Genomic DNA, 14,530 nt, shown 5'->3' with positions numbered 1-14,530 from the left:
CTACAGGGAGATGGTCACCTCTACAGGGAGATGGTCACCTACGGGGAGATGGTCACCTACAGGGAGATAGTCACCTACAGGTAGATTGTCACCTACAGGGAGATAGTCACCTACAGGGAGATGGTCACCCCTACAGGGAGATGGTCACCTACAGGGAGATGGTCACCTCTACAAGGAGATAGTCACCTACAGGGAGATGGTCACCTACAGGGAGATGGTCTCCTACAGGGAGATAGTCACCTACAGGGAGATGGTCACCCCTGCAGGATGCTCACCCCGACAGGGAGATGGTCACCCCGACAGGGAGATAGTCACCCCGACAGGGAGATGGTCACCCCTACTGGGAGATGGTCACCTCTACAAGGAGATGGTCACCTACAGGGAGATAGTCACCTACAGGGAGATGGTCACCTCTACAGGGAGATGGTCACCCCTAAAGGGAGATAGTCACCTACAGGGAGATGGTCACCTCTACAAGGAGATGGTCACCTACAGGGAGATAGTCACCTACAAGGAGATGGTCACCCCGACAGGGAGATAGTCACCCCTACAGCTAGATGGTAACCTACAGGGAGATAGTAACCCCTACAGGGAGATGGTCACCTACAGGGAGATAGTCACCTACAGGGAGATAGTCACCCCTACAGGGAGATAGTCACACCTACAAGGAGATGGTCCCCCCGACAGGGAGATAGTCACCCCTACAGGGAGATAGTCACCCCTACAGGGAGATGGTCACCTACAGGGAGATAGTCACCTACAGGGAGATGGTCACCTACCGGGAGATAGTCACCTACAGGGAGATAGACACCTACAGGGAGATGGTCACCTACAGGCAGATAGTCACCTACAGGGAGATGGTCACCCCTTCATTGAGATGGTCCCCTACAGGGAGATGGTCACCTACAGGGAGATAGTCACCCCTACAGGGAGATAGTCACCTACAGGGAGATAGTCACCCCTACAGGGAGATGGTCACCTACAGGGAGATGGTCACCTACAGGGAGATGCTCACCTACAGGGAGATGTTCACCTACAGGGAGATCGTCACCTACAGGGAGATGGTCACCTCTACAGGGAGATGGTCACCTACAGGGAGATGGTCACCTACAGGGAGATAGTCACCTAGAGGGAGATGGTCACCCCTACAGGGAGATGGTCACCTACAGGGAGATGGTCACCTCTACAGGGAGATGGTCACCTACAGGGAGATGGTCACATACAGGGAGATAGTCACCTACAGGTAGATGGTCACCTACAGGGAGATAGTCACCTACAGGGAGATGGTCACCCCTACAGGGAGATGGTCACCTACAGGGAGATGGTCACATACAGGGAGATGGTCACCCCGACAGGGAGATGGTCACCTACAGGGAGATGGTCACCCCGACAGGAAGATGGTCACCTACAGGGAGATGGTCACCTACAGTGAGATAGTCACCTACAGGGAGATGGTCACCTCTACAGGGAGATGGTCACCCCTGCAGGATGCTCACCCCGACAGGGAGATGGTCACCCCGACAGGGAGATAGTCACCCCGACAGGGAGATGGTCACCCCTACTGGGAGATGGTCACCTCTACAAGGAGATGTTCACCTACAGGGAGATAGTCACCTACAGGGAGATGGTCACCTCTACAGGGAGATGGTCACCCCTAAAGGGAGATAGTCACCTACAGGGAGATGGTCACCTCTACAAGGAGATGGTCACCTACAGGGAGATAGTCACCTACAAGGAGATGGTCACCCCGACAGGGAGATAGTCACCCCTACAGCTAGATGGTAACCTACAGGGAGATAGTAACCCCTACAGGGAGATGGTCACCTACAGGGAGATAGTCACCTACAGGGAGATAGTCACCCCTACAGGGAGATAGTCACACCTACAAGGAGATGGTCCCCCCGACAGGGAGATAGTCACCCCTACAGGGAGATAGTCACCCCTACAGGGAGATGGTCACCTACAGGGAGATAGTCACCTACAGGGAGATGGTCACCTACCGGGAGATAGTCACCTACAGGGAGATAGACACCTACAGGGAGATGGTCACCTACAGGCAGATAGTCACCTACAGGGAGATGGTCACCCCTTCATTGAGATGGTCCCCTACAGGGAGATGGTCACCTACAGGGAGATAGTCACCCCTACAGGGAGATAGTCACCTACAGGGAGATAGTCACCCCTACAGGGAGATGGTCACCTACAGGGAGATGGTCACCTACAGGGAGATGCTCACCTACAGGGAGATGTTCACCTACAGGGAGATCGTCACCTACAGGGAGATGGTCACCTCTACAGGGAGATGGTCACCTACAGGGAGATGGTCACCTACAGGGAGATAGTCACCTAGAGGGAGATGGTCACCCCTACAGGGAGATGGTCACCTACAGGGAGATGGTCACCTCTACAGGGAGATGGTCACCTACAGGGAGATGGTCACATACAGGGAGATAGTCACCTACAGGTAGATGGTCACCTACAGGGAGATAGTCACCTACAGGGAGATGGTCACCCCTACAGGGAGATGGTCACCTACAGGGAGATGGTCACATACAGGGAGATGGTCACCCCGACAGGGAGATGGTCACCTACAGGGAGATGGTCACCCCGACAGGAAGATGGTCACCTACAGAGAGATGGTCACCTACAGTGAGATAGTCACCTACAGGGAGATGGTCACCTACAGGGAGATGGTCACCCCTACAGGGAGATGGACTCCTCTACAGGGAGATAGTCACCTACAGGGAGATAGTCACCCCGACAGGGAGATAGTCACCTACAGGGCGATGGTCACCTACAGGGAGATGGTCACCTACAGGGAGATAGTCACCCCGACAGGGAGATAGTCACCACTACAGGGAGATGGTCACCTACAGGGAGATGGTCACCTACAGGGTGATGGTCACCTCTACAAGGAGATGGTCACCTACAGGGAGATGGTCACCTACAGGGAGATGGTCACCACTGCAAGGAGATGGTCACCTCTACAGGGAGATGGTCACCTACAGGGAGATGGTCACCTACAGGGAGATGGTCACCTCTACAAGGAGATAGTCACCTACAGGGAGATGGTCACCTACAGGGAGATGGTCTCCTACAGGGAGATAGTCACCTAGAGGGAGATGGTCACCCCTGCAGGATGCTCACCCCGACAGGGAGATGGTCACCCCGACAGGGAGATAGTCACCCCGACAGGGAGATGGTCACCCCTACTGGGAGATGGTCACCTCTACAAGGAGATGGTCACCCCTAAAGGGAGATAGTCACCTACAGGGAGATGGTCACCACTACAAGGAGATGGTCACCTACAGGGAGATAGTCACCTACAAGGAGATGGTCACCCCGACAGGGAGATAGTCACCCCTACAGCTAGATGGTCACCTACAGGGAGATAGTAACCCCTACAGGGAGATGGTCACCTACAGGGAGATAGTCACCTACAGGGAGATAGTCACCCCTACAGGGAGATAGTCACACCTACAAGGAGATGGTCACCCCGACAGGGAGATAGTCACACCTACAGGGAGATAGTCACCCCTACAGGGAGATGGTCACCTACAGGCTGATAGTCACCTACAGGGAGATGGTCACCTACCGGGAGATAGTCACCTACAGGGAGATGGACACCTACAGGGAGATGGTCACCTACAGGGAGATAGTCACCTACAGGGAGATGGTCACCCCTTCATTGAGATGGTCACCTACAGGGAGATGGTCACCTACAGGGAGATAGTCACCTACAGGGAGATAGTCACCCCTACAGGGAGATGGTCACCTACAGGGAGATGCTCACCTACAGGGAGATGTTCACCTACAGGGAGATCGTCACCTACAGGGAGATGGTCACCTCTACAGGGAGATGGTCACCTACAGGGAGATGGTCACCTACAGGGAGATAGTCACCTAGAGGGAGATGGTCACCCCTACAGGGAGATGGTCACCTACAGGGAGATGGTCACCTCTACAGGGAGATGGTCACCTACAGGGAGATGGTCACCTACAGGGAGATAGTCACCTACAGGGAGATGGTCACCTACAGGGAGATAGTCACCTACAGGGAGATGGTCACCCCTACAGGGAGATGGTCACCTACAGGGAGATGGTCACATACAGGGAGATGGTCACCACTACAAGGAGATGGTCACCTCTACAGGGAGATGGTCACCTACAGGGAGATGGTCACCTACAGGGAGATGGTCACCTCTACAAGGAGATAGTCACCTACAGGGAGATGGTCACCTACAGGGAGATGGTCTCCTACAGGGAGATAGTCACCTACAGGGAGATGGTCACCCCTGCAGGATGCTCACCCCGACAGGGAGATGGTCACCCCTACTGGGAGATGGTCACCTCTACAAGGAGATGGTCACCTACAGGGAGATAGTCACCTACAGGGAGATGGTCACCTCTACAGGGAGATGGTCACCCCTAAAGGGAGATAGTCACCTACAGGGAGATGGTCACCTCTACAAGGAGATGGTCACCTACAGGGAGATAGTCACCTATAAGGAGATGGTCACCCCGACAGGGAGATAGTCACCCCTACAGCTAGATGGTCACCTACAGGGAGATAGTAACGCCTACAGGGAGATGGTCACCTACAGGGAGATAGTCACCTACAGGGAGATAGTCACCCCTACAGGGAGATAGTCACACCTACAAGGAGATGGTCACCCCGACAGGGAGATAGTCACCCCTACAGGGAGATAGTCACCCCTACAGGGAGATGGTCACCTACAGGGAGATAGTCACCTACAGGGAGATGGTCACCTACCGGGAGATAGTCACCTACAGGGAGATGGTCACCTACAGGGAGATAGTCATCCCTACAGGGAGATAGTCACCTACAGGGAGATAGTCACCCCTACAGGGAGATGGTCACCTACAGGGAGATGCTCACCTACAGGGAGATGTTCACCTACAGGGAGATCGTCACCTACAGGGAGATGGTCACCTCTACAGGGAGATGGTCACCTACAGGGAGATGGTCACCTACAGGGAGATAGTCACCTAGAGGGAGATGGTCACCCCTCCAGGGAGATGGTCACCTACAGGGAGATGGTCACCTCTACAGGGAGATGGTCACCTACAGGGAGATGGTCACCTACAGGGAGATAGTCACCTACAGGTAGATGGTCACCTACAGGGAGATAGTCACCTACAGGGAGATGGTCACCCCTACAGGGAGATGGTCACCTACAGGGAGATGGTCACATACAGGGAGATGGTCTCCTACAGGGAGATGGTCACCTACAGGGAGATGGTCTCCTACAGGGAGATGGTCACCTACAGGGAGATAGTCACCTACAGGGAGATGGTCACCCCTACAGGGAGATGGTCACCTACAGGGAGATGGTCACCCCGACAGGGAGATGGTCACCTACAGGGAGATGGTCACCTACAGGGAGATAGTCACCTACAGGGAGATGGTCACCTCTACAGGGAGATGGTCATCTGCAGGGAGATAGTCACCTACAGGGAGATGGTCACCTACAGGGGGATGGTCACCCCTACAGGGAGATGGTCTCCTCTACAGGGAGATAGTCACCTACAGGGAGATAGTCACCCCGACAGGGAGATAGTCACCTACAGGGCGATGGTCACCTACAGGGAGATGGTCACCTACAGGGAGATAGTCACCCCGACAGGGAGATAGTCACCACTACAGGGAGATGGTCACCTACAGGGAGATGGTCACCTACAGGGAGATAGTCACGCCGACAGGGATAGATTCACCCATACAGGGAGATGGTCACCTACAGGGAGATGTTCACCTACAGGGAGATAGTCACCTATAAGGAGATGGTCACCCCGACAGGGAGATAGTCACCCCTACAGCTAGATGGTCACCTACAGGGAGATAGTAACGCCTACAGGGAGATGGTCACCTACAGGGAGATAGTCACCTACAGGGAGATAGTCACCCCTACAGGGAGATAGTCACACCTACAAGGAGATGGTCACCCCGACAGGGAGATAGTCACCCCTACAGGGAGATAGTCACCCCTACAGGGAGATGGTCACCTACAGGGAGATAGTCACCTACAGGGAGATGGTCACCTACCGGGAGATAGTCACCTACAGGGAGATGGTCACCTACAGGGAGATAGTCATCCCTACAGGGAGATAGTCACCTACAGGGAGATAGTCACCCCTACAGGGAGATGGTCACCTACAGGGAGATGCTCACCTACAGGGAGATGTTCACCTACAGGGAGATCGTCACCTACAGGGAGATGGTCACCTCTACAGGGAGATGGTCACCTACAGGGAGATGGTCACCTACAGGGAGATAGTCACCTAGAGGGAGATGGTCACCCCTCCAGGGAGATGGTCACCTACAGGGAGATGGTCACCTCTACAGGGAGATGGTCACCTACAGGGAGATGGTCACCTACAGGGAGATAGTCACCTACAGGTAGATGGTCACCTACAGGGAGATAGTCACCTACAGGGAGATGGTCACACCTACAGGGAGATGGTCACCTACAGGGAGATGGTCACATACAGGGAGATGGTCTCCTACAGGGAGATGGTCACCTACAGGGAGATGGTCTCCTACAGGGAGATGGTCACCTACAGGGAGATAGTCACCTACAGGGAGATGGTCACCCCTACAGGGAGATGGTCACCTACAGGGAGATGGTCACCCCGACAGGGAGATGGTCACCTACAGGGAGATGGTCACCTACAGGGAGATAGTCACCTACAGGGAGATGGTCACCTCTACAGGGAGATGGTCATCTGCAGGGAGATAGTCACCTACAGGGAGATGGTCACCTACAGGGGGATGGTCACCCCTACAGGGAGATGGTCTCCTCTTCAGGGAGATAGTCACCTACAGGGAGATAGTCACCCCGACAGGGAGATAGTCACCTACAGGGCGATGGTCACCTACAGGGAGATGGTCACCTACAGGGAGATAGTCACCCCGACAGGGAGATAGTCACCACTACAGGGAGATGGTCACCTACAGGGAGATGGTCACCTACAGGGAGATAGTCACGCCGACAGGGATAGATTCACCCATACAGGGAGATGGTCACCTACAGGGAGATGTTCACCTACAGGGAGATAGTCACCTCTACAGGGAGATGGTCACCCCTACAGGGAGATGGTCACCTACAGTGAGATGGTCACCTCTACAGGGCGATGGTCACCTACAGGGAGATAGTCACCTACAGGGAGATAGTCACCTCTACAGGGAAATGGTCACCTCTACAGGGAGATGGTCTCCTCTACAGAGAGATAGTCACCTACAGGGAGATAGTCACCCCGACAGGGAGATAGTCACCTACAGGGCGATGGTCACCTACAGGGAGATGGTCACCTACAGGGAGATAGTCACCCCGACAGGGAGATAGTCACCACTACAGGGAGATGGTCACCTACAGGGAGATGGTCACCTACAGGGAGATAGTCACGCCGACAGGGATAGATTCACCCATACAGGGAGATGGTCACCTACAGGGAGATGTTCACCTACAGGGAGATAGTCACCTATAAGGAGATGGTCACCCCGACAGGGAGATAGTCACCCCTACAGCTAGATGGTCACCTACAGGGAGATAGTAACGCCTACAGGGAGATGGTCACCTACAGGGAGATAGTCACCTACAGGGAGATAGTCACCCCTACAGGGAGATAGTCACACCTACAAGGAGATGGTCACCCCGACAGGGAGATAGTCACCCCTACAGGGAGATAGTCACCCCTACAGGGAGATGGTCACCTACAGGGAGATAGTCACCTACAGGGAGATGGTCACCTACCGGGAGATAGTCATCCCTACAGGGAGATAGTCACCTACAGGGAGATAGTCACCCCTACAGGGAGATGGTCACCTACAGGGAGATGCTCACCTACAGGGAGATGTTCACCTACAGGGAGATCGTCACCTACAGGGAGATGGTCACCTCTACAGGGAGATGGTCACCTACAGGGAGATGGTCACCTACAGGGAGATAGTCACCTAGAGGGAGATGGTCACCCCTCCAGGGAGATGGTCACCTACAGGGAGATGGTCACCTCTACAGGGAGATGGTCACCTACAGGGAGATGGTCACCTACAGGGAGATAGTCACCTACAGGTAGATGGTCACCTACAGGGAGATAGTCACCTACAGGGAGATGGTCACACCTACAGGGAGATGGTCACCTACAGGGAGATGGTCACATACAGGGAGATGGTCTCCTACAGGGAGATGGTCACCTACAGGGAGATGGTCTCCTACAGGGAGATGGTCACCTACAGGGAGATAGTCACCTACAGGGAGATGGTCACCTACAGGGAGATGGTCACCCCGACAGGGAGATGGTCACCTACAGGGAGATGGTCACCTACAGGGAGATAGTCACCTACAGGGAGATGGTCACCTCTACAGGGAGATGGTCATCTGCAGGGAGATAGTCACCTACAGGGAGATGGTCACCTACAGGGGGATGGTCACCCCTACAGGGAGATGGTCTCCTCTTCAGGGAGATAGTCACCTACAGGGAGATAGTCACCCCGACAGGGAGATAGTCACCTACAGGGCGATGGTCACCTACAGGGAGATGGTCACCTACAGGGAGATAGTCACCCCGACAGGGAGATAGTCACCACTACAGGGAGATGGTCACCTACAGGGAGATGGTCACCTACAGGGAGATAGTCACGCCGACAGGGATAGATTCACCCATACAGGGAGATGGTCACCTACAGGGAGATGTTCACCTACAGGGAGATAGTCACCTCTACAGGGAGATGGTCACCCCTACAGGGAGATGGTCACCTACAGTGAGATGGTCACCTCTACAGGGCGATGGTCACCTACAGGGAGATAGTCACCTACAGGGAGATAGTCACCTCTACAGGGAAATGGTCACCTCTACAGGGAGATGGTCACCTACAGGGAGATGGTCACCTACAGGGAGATAGTCACCCCGACAGGAAGATAGTCAGCCCTACAGGGAGATAGTCACCTACAGGGAGATGGTCACCTACAGGGAGATGGTCACCCCTACAGGGAGATGGTCACCTACTGGGAGATGGTCACCTACAGGGAGATGGTCTCCTACAGGGAGATGGTCACCTACAGGGAGATGGTCTCCTACAGGGAGATGGTCACCTACAGGGAGATGGTCTACTACAGGGAGATGGTCATCTACAGGGAGATAGTCACCTACAGGGAGATGGTCACCCCGACAGGGAGATGGTCACCTACAGGGAGATGGTCACCCCGACAGGAAGATGGTCACCTACAGGGAGATGGTCACCTACAGTGAGATAGTCACCTACAGGGAGATGGTCACCTACAGGGAGATGGTCATCTACAGGGAGATAGTCACCTACAGGGAGATGGTCACCTACAGGGAGATGGTCACCCCTACAGGGAGATGGACTCCTCTACAGGGAGATAGTCACCTACAGGGAGATAGTCACCCCGACAGGGAGATAGTCACCTACAGGGCGATGGTCACCTACAGGGAGATGGTCACCTACAGGGAGATAGTCACCCCGACAGGGAGATAGTCACCACTACAGGGAGATGTTCTCCTACAGGGAGATGGTCACCTACAGGGAGATAGTCACCCCTACAGGGAGATAGTCACCTACAGGGAGATGGTCACCTACAGGGAGATAGTCACCCCTACAGGGAGATAGTCACCCCTACAGGGAGATTGTCACCCCTACAGGGAGATGGTCACCTACAGGGAGATAGTCACCTACAGGGAGATGGTCACCCCGACAGGGAGATGGTCACCTCTACAGGGAGATAGTCACCCCTACAGGGAGTTAGTCACCCCTACAGGGAGATGGTCACCTACAGGGAGATAGTCACCTCTACAGGGAGTTAGTCACCCCTACAGAGAAATGGTCAACTACAGGGAGTTGGTCACCTACAGGGAGATAGTCACCCCTGCAGGGAGATGGTCACCTACAGGTAGATGGTCACCTACAGGGAGATAGTCACCCCTACAGGGAGATGGTCACCTACAGGGAGATAGTCACCCCTACAGGGAGTTGGTCACCTACAGGGAGATGGTCACCTACAGGGAGATAGTCACCCCTACAGGGAGATGGTCACCTACAGGGAGATAGTCACCTCTACAGGGAGATAGTCACCCCAACAGGGAGATAGACAGCTACAGGGAGATAGTCACCCCTACAGGGAGATAGTCACCTACAGGGAGATAGTCACCTACTGTGAGATGGTCACCTACAGGGAGATGGTCACCTACAGGATGGTCACCTACAGGGAGATGATCACCTACAGGGAGATGGTCACCTACAGGGAGATAGTCACCTACAGGGAGATGGTCACCTCTACAGGGAGATAGTCACCTACAGGGAGAAGGTCACCCCTACAGGGAGATGGTCACCTACAGGTAGATAGTCACCCCTACAGGGAGATGGTCACCTACAGGGAGATAGTCACCTACAGGGAGATAGTCCCCTCTACAGGGAGATGGTCACCCCTTCAGGGAGATAGTCACCCCTACAGGGAGATGGTCACCTACAGGGAGATGGTCACCTACAGGGAGATAGTCACCCCTACAGGGAGATGGTCACCCCTACAGGGAGATAGTCACCCCTATAAAAAGATGGTCACCCCTACAGGGAGATGGTCACCTACAGGGAGATGGTCACCTCTACAGGGAGATGGTCACCTACAGGGAGTTAGTCACCTACAGGGAGATAGTCACCTACAGGGAGATGGTCACCTACAGGGAAATAGTCACCCCGACAGGGAGATGGTCACCTACAGGGTGATAGTCACCTACAGGGAGATAGTCACCCCTACAGGGAGATAGTCACCCCTACAGGGAGATGGTCACCTCTACAGGGAGATGGTCACCTACAGGGAGATGGTCACCTCTACAGGGAGATGGTCACCTACAGGGAGATGGTAACCTACAGGGAGATAGTCACGCCTACAGGGAGATAGTCACCTACAGGGAGATAGGCACCCCTACAGGGAGATTGTCACCTACAGGGAGATGGTCACCTCTACAGGGAGATTGTCACCTACAGGGAGATGGTCACCTAGAGGGAGATAGTCACCTACAGGGAGATGGTCAGCACTACAGGGAGATGGTCACCTACAGGGAGATGGTCACCTACAGGGAGATAGTCACCTACAGGGAGATGGTCACCCCTACAGGGAGATGGTCACCTACAGGGAGATTGTCACCTCTACAGGGAGATGGTCACCTACAGGGACATAGTCACCTACAGGGAGATGGTCACCCCTACAGGGAGATGGACACCTACAGGGAGATGGTCTCCTACAGTGAGATGGTCACCTACAGGGAGATGGTCTCCTATAGGGAGATGGTCACCTACAGGGAGATGGTCTCCTGCAGGGATATGGTCACCTACAGGGAGATAGTCTCCTACAGGGAGATAGTCACCCCTACAGGATGGTCACCTACAGGGAGATAGTCTCCTACAGGGAGATGGTCACCTACAGGGAGATAGTCACCTACAGGGAGATGGTCACCCCTACAGGGAGATGGTCACCTACAGGGAGATGGTCACCCCGACAGGGAGATGGTCACCTACAGGGAGATGGTCACCTACAGGGAGATGGTCACCTGCAGCGAGATGGTCACCTTCCGGGATATGGTCACCTACAGGGAGATGGTCACCTACAGGGAGATGGTCTCCTACAGGGAGATGGTCACCTACAGGGAGATAGTCTCCTACAGGGAGATAGTCACCCCTACAGGATGGTCACCTACAGGGAGATAGTCACCTATAAGGAGATGGTCACCCCGACAGGGAGATAGTCACCCCTACAGCTAGATGGTCACCTACAGGGAGATAGTAACGCGTACAGGGAGATGGTCACCTACAGGGAGATAGTCACCTACAGGGAGATAGTCACCACTACAGGGAGATAGTCACACCTACAAGGAGATGGTCACCCCGACAGGGAGATAGTCACCCCTACAGGGAGATAGTCACCCCTACAGGGAGATGGTCACCTACAGGGAGATAGTCACCTACAGGGAGATGGTCACCTACCGGGAGATAGTCACCTACAGGGAGATGGACACCTACAGGGAGATGGTCACCTACAGGCAGATAGTCACCTACAGGGAGATGGTCACCCTTTCATTGAGATGGTCACCTACAGGGAGATCGTCACCTACAGGGAGATGGTCACCTCTACAGGGAGATGGTCACCTACAGGGAGATAGTCACCTACAGGGAGATGGACACCTACAGGGAGATGGTCACCTACAGGGAGATAGTCACCTACAGGGAGATGGTCACCCCTTCATTGAGATGGTCACCTACAGGGAGATGGTCACCTACAGGGAGATAGTCACCTACAGGGAGATAGTCACCCCTACAGGGAGATGGTCACCTACAGGGAGATGCTCACCTACAGGGAGATGTTCACCTACAGGGAGATCGTCACCCCTACAGAATGGTCACCTACAGGGAGATAGTCTCCTACAGGGAGATGGTCACCTACAGGGAGATAGTCACCTACAGGGAGATGGTCACCCCTACAGGGAGATGGTCACCTACAGGGAGATGGTCACCCCGACAGGGAGATGGTCACCTACAGGGAGATGGTCACCTACAGGGAGATGGTCACCTACAGGGAGATAGTCACCTACCGGGTGATGGTCACCTACAGGGAGATGGTCACCTCTACAGGGAGATGGACACCTACAGGGAGATGGTCTCCTACAGTGAGATGGTCACCTACAGGGAGATGGTCTCCTATAGGGAGATGGTCACCTACAGGGAGATGGTCTCCTGCAGGGATATGGTCACCTACAGGGAGATAGTCTCCTACAGGGAGATAGTCACCCCTACAGGATGGTCACCTACAGGGAGATAGTCTCCTACAGGGAGATGGTCACCTACAGGGAGATAGTCACCTACAGGGAGATGGTCACCCCTACAGGGAGATGGTCACCTACAGGGAGATGGTCACCCCGACAGGGAGATGGTCACCTACAGGGAGATGGTCACCTACAGGGAGATGGTCACCTGCAGGGAGATGGTCACCTTCCGGGATATGGTCACCTACAGGGAGATGGTCACCTACAGGGAGATGGTCTCCTACAGGGAGATGGTCACCTACAGGGAGATAGTCTCCTACAGGGAGATAGTCAACCCTACAGGATGGTCACCTACAGGGAGATAGTCTCCTACAGGGAGATGGTCACCTACAGGGAGATAGTCACCTACAGGGAGATGGTCACCCCTACAGGGAGATGGTCACCTACAGGGAGATGGTCACCCCGACAGGGAGATGGTCACCTACAGGGAGATGGTCACCTATAGGGAGATGATCACCCCTGCAGGGAGATGGTCTCCTCTACAGGGAGATAGTCACCTACAGGGAGATAGTCACCCCTACAGTGAGATGGTCACCTACAGGGAGATGGTCACCTCTACAGGGAGATGGTCACCTACAGGGAGATGGTCACCCACAGGGAGATAGTCACCTACAGGGAGATGGTCACCTCTACAGGGAGATGGTCACCTACAGGGTGATGGTAACCTACAGGGAGATAGTCACCCCTACAGGGAGATAGTCACCCCTACAGGGAGATGGTCACCTCTACAGGGAGATGGTCACCTACAGGGAGATGGTCACCTCTACAGGGAGATAGTCACCCCTACAGGGAGATAGTCACCTACAGGGAGATAGTCACCCCTACAGGGGGATGGTCACCTACAGGGAGATGGGCACCTCTACAGGGAGATTGTCACCTACAGGGAGATGGTCACCTACTGGGAGATAGTCACCTACAGGGAGATTGACACCTGTACAGGGAGATGGTCACCTACAGGGAGATGGTCACCTACAGGGAGATAGTCACCTACAGGGAGATGGTCACCCCTACAGGGAGATGGTCACATACAGTGAGATGGTCACCGCTACAGGGAGATGGTCACCTACAGGGAGATAGTCACCTACAGGGAGATGGTCACTTACAGGGAGATGGTCACCGACAGGGAGATAGTCACCTACAGGGAGATGGTCACCTACAGGGAGATGGTCACCTACAGGGAGATAGTCACACTGACAGGGAGATAGTCAGCCCTACAGGGACATAGTCACCTACAGGGAGATAGTCACCTCTACAGGGAGATGGTCACCTCTACAGGGAGATGGTCACCTACAGGGAGATGGTCACCTACACGGAGATAGTCACCCCGACAGGGAGATAGTCAGCCCTACAGGGAGATGGTCTCCTACAGGGAGATGGTCACCTACAGGGAGATGGTCTCCTACAGGGAGATAGTCGCCCCTACAGGGAGATAGTCACCTACAGGGAGATGGTCACCTACAGGGAGATGGTCACCTACAGGGAGATGGTCACCTCTACAGGGAGATGGTCACCTACAGGGAGATGGCCACCTACAGGGAGATGGTCACCCCGACAGGGAGATGGTCACCTACAGGGAGATAGTCACCCCTACAGGGAGATAGTCACCTACAGGGAGATGGTCACCTACAGGGAGATAGTCACCCCTACAGGGAGATGGTCACCCCTACAGGGAGATGGTCAC

This window comes from Hypanus sabinus, chromosome 4 (assembly GCF_030144855.1).
Source record: "Hypanus sabinus isolate sHypSab1 chromosome 4, sHypSab1.hap1, whole genome shotgun sequence".
NCBI classification, from domain to species: domain Eukaryota; kingdom Metazoa; phylum Chordata; class Chondrichthyes; order Myliobatiformes; family Dasyatidae; genus Hypanus; species Hypanus sabinus.
The sequence above is the reverse complement of the archived record's forward strand: the minus strand, read 5'-3'. Positions refer to the sequence as shown.